This window comes from Palaemon carinicauda, chromosome 36 (genome assembly GCF_036898095.1).
Source record: "Palaemon carinicauda isolate YSFRI2023 chromosome 36, ASM3689809v2, whole genome shotgun sequence".
In the NCBI taxonomy this organism is placed as follows: domain Eukaryota; kingdom Metazoa; phylum Arthropoda; class Malacostraca; order Decapoda; family Palaemonidae; genus Palaemon; species Palaemon carinicauda.
In genome coordinates this window covers 40,187,983-40,190,934 of record NC_090760.1, presented here as the reverse complement: position 1 = coordinate 40,190,934, position 2,952 = coordinate 40,187,983, and positions in this window count along the sequence as shown.

Below are 2,952 nucleotides of genomic sequence, written 5' to 3'. Positions count from 1 at the left end.
TAAAACCTTCCCCTTTCCTTTATGCATAAACCACCCTATCCCGAGACCCCGAAGCTAAACCTCAAATAACCCTTTATTCACCTTCCCTTGTTTTTTTTTTTCTTCTTGTTTGATTTCGTTGGTTCCTCAACCCACGCTCGCCGTGTAGGTCCCTTCACTCTCTCTCTCTCTCTCTCTCTCTCTCTCATCTCTCTCCTCTCTCTCTCTCTCTTCTCTCTCTCATCTCTCTCTCTCTCTCTCTTTGCATGTTTTGTCTCGACTAATGTAATGCTGTCTTCTTCTTCTTCTTCTTCTCTCTCTCTGTTGTCTCTCATATGCTTCTGTCTCGAATAATGAAATGCTGTCTCTTTCTTCTTCTTCCTTTTTCTTCTTCTATTAATCTTCTCTTTAAATCTTTTATTCGCTTCTTAGTTTTCCTCTACATTGCTGTCTCATTCGTTATGTAATTCTTTAAGGTTTACTAAACGTAATACTTTCTCTTTTTAGCAATTTTTTTTTTTATATCTGTACAACTTCTTTTTCCTTGTATTTAAGAAAATTCTATATTATTTTTGCAACAGTAAAAATAATACTTTTCAATTTTCTCTTTCTTAAATAACTGAACATTTCACGAGAACTGATTCCACAAGATATCCTATTAAAGTAGAAATCAGATTTTGACTCTAGACAGCGAAAATGATCAAACCTCCTTTCCCGCTAGAAATTCTGTAGTCATGAGAGTCTACAACACCTGAAATATAAGGTGTTCAATGGCTGTTTTTCGTCGAAATACTAGCTATCTAATCCCACCCCTCAACACTAACGCTAGCGGTCCACTCCCTACTTCCCGTCAAAAAAGGTTGGATGCTCACTTATCGTTTCCCGTAAAAAGATGTTAATATCCAGCGACCCTTTCCCCGCCATTACATGTTAGCTTCCCACTAGTTATTTACCGCCAAAAATACTAGCCATCCACTCGCTGTTTCTCGCCAAAATTTAATACAGAAAAATAACAGAGAAAGGAAACAATAATTTGGAAAACAGTAGATTATTAAATGAAATACAAAACAACCTATGAGGAATTGTTTCCATGCTTGAATAAGTGTCGTAAACCAATGAACTTTAGGTTCGGAGTCCTGTTCGAATCATCTGTTCAATCAACCGAAGCTCTAAGAATTATGGCCTGCAGGAAATGGCTGTCGCCTTAACGAAGCATTCGAACAGGCAATCTGAATACTAATGAGTTCTCATAATCTGTGGAATACCTAACCATCTCTCTCTCTCTCTCTCTCTCTCTCTCTCTCTCTCTCTCTCTCTCTCTCTCCTCTCTCTCTCTCTCTTTCTGTCTCTTAGTAGGCAATCCACGTTTAACGTTATATATAGAATTGGTTGTCTTAGCTTTTAAAGTTTTAAAGGTTTAAAGGTCGCTAATGAATAGTAGAGACAAGGGACAGTGACAATGCCTTAGAGACTGAGTTTATATATATATATATATATATATATATATATATATATATATATATGTATGTATGTATATATATATATATATATATATATATATATATATATTATATATATATATATATATATATATGTATATATTATATATGATCAGTGACAAGCCTCCTCTCCACACAAATTAGAACCAGGGAGGGCCAGGCAATGGCTGCTGATGACTCAACAACCAGACTTATAGGCTCCCCCAAACCCAAACAGCCTTAGCTCACAAGGATGGTGAGGTTGCAGACACCACAAGAAACTATCGAGCCTGAGCCATGCTCGAACCCCAGTCCTACAGATCACCAGACAGGGGCGTTTCCAATAGGCTACCACAGCTTTATACTATAAACAATACAGGGTTTGGGTAAGTGGGTGGGCCTGCAGCTGCATCCTAGGATATGACTTTCAGATGACCAAAGTTTCTAAGAGAAGAAAAAAAGTTTAAAGGTTTAAAGGCCACTCATGAATGGCAGAAGCAAGGGACAGTGACACTGCCCTATCGAGCAGGACAATGCCCTAGAGACTAACTAATACGTATGATTAGGGCCCAAGCCCCATCTCCACCCAAGCTAGGACCAAGGAGGTCCAGGCAATGGCTGCTGATGACTCAGCAGATAGACCTATAGGCTCCCCCAAAACCCCCCATTCCTTAGCTCACAAGGATGGTGAGGTTGCAGTGACCAAAGAAACTAACGAGTTTGAGCGGGACTCGAACCCCAGTCTGGCGTTCTACAGTCAGGGACGTTACCACAACGGCCCAACACAGTAAGGGATATGCAAATAATAAATAAATCAATAATAAATAAGGAATAAATCTCTCTTATTCTTCCTCCTCACTTACTCCTTCTCCTCCACTTCCTCATCTAATTCCTCCTCTTCCATTTCTTACTCCTCGTCCTTTCCTCCTTATTTTCTTCTATAACTTATTCTGTTTGAGTTTTATCTTCTTCCCCATTCTTTATAAATTCTATTAATCTCCACTTTTCATATCTCCTTTCTCCTAATATTCCTTATTTCATCTATATTTTATTCTTTTTTAGTTTCCTCTTTCTATTCATTCTTCATAATTATTGTTATCCTCCACTTTCCTTTCCTCTTTACTGCTTTTATTCCTCATTCCATCTCCTAATTCTTATGTTTTTTTTAGTTTCTTCTTTCTATTCATTCTTCCTATTAATCTCCACTATCCATATCTCCTCTTATCATCATCATCACCTTCTTCTTCTTCTCTTCTTCTTCTTCAAGTCCCCCTACTTCTTCTTCTTCTTCTTCTTCTTCACGTCCCCTCTTCTTCTCCTTCTTCTTCTTCTTCTTCTTCTTCTTCTTCACGTCCCTCTTCTTCTCCTTCTTCTTCTCTTCTTCTTCTTCATCCGTCTAGACACCCACATGAAAAATAGCATGCTCTCTCTCTCTCTCTCTCTCTCTCTCTCTCTCTCTCTCTCTCTCTCTCTCTCTCTCTCCTTCTTCTTAGTC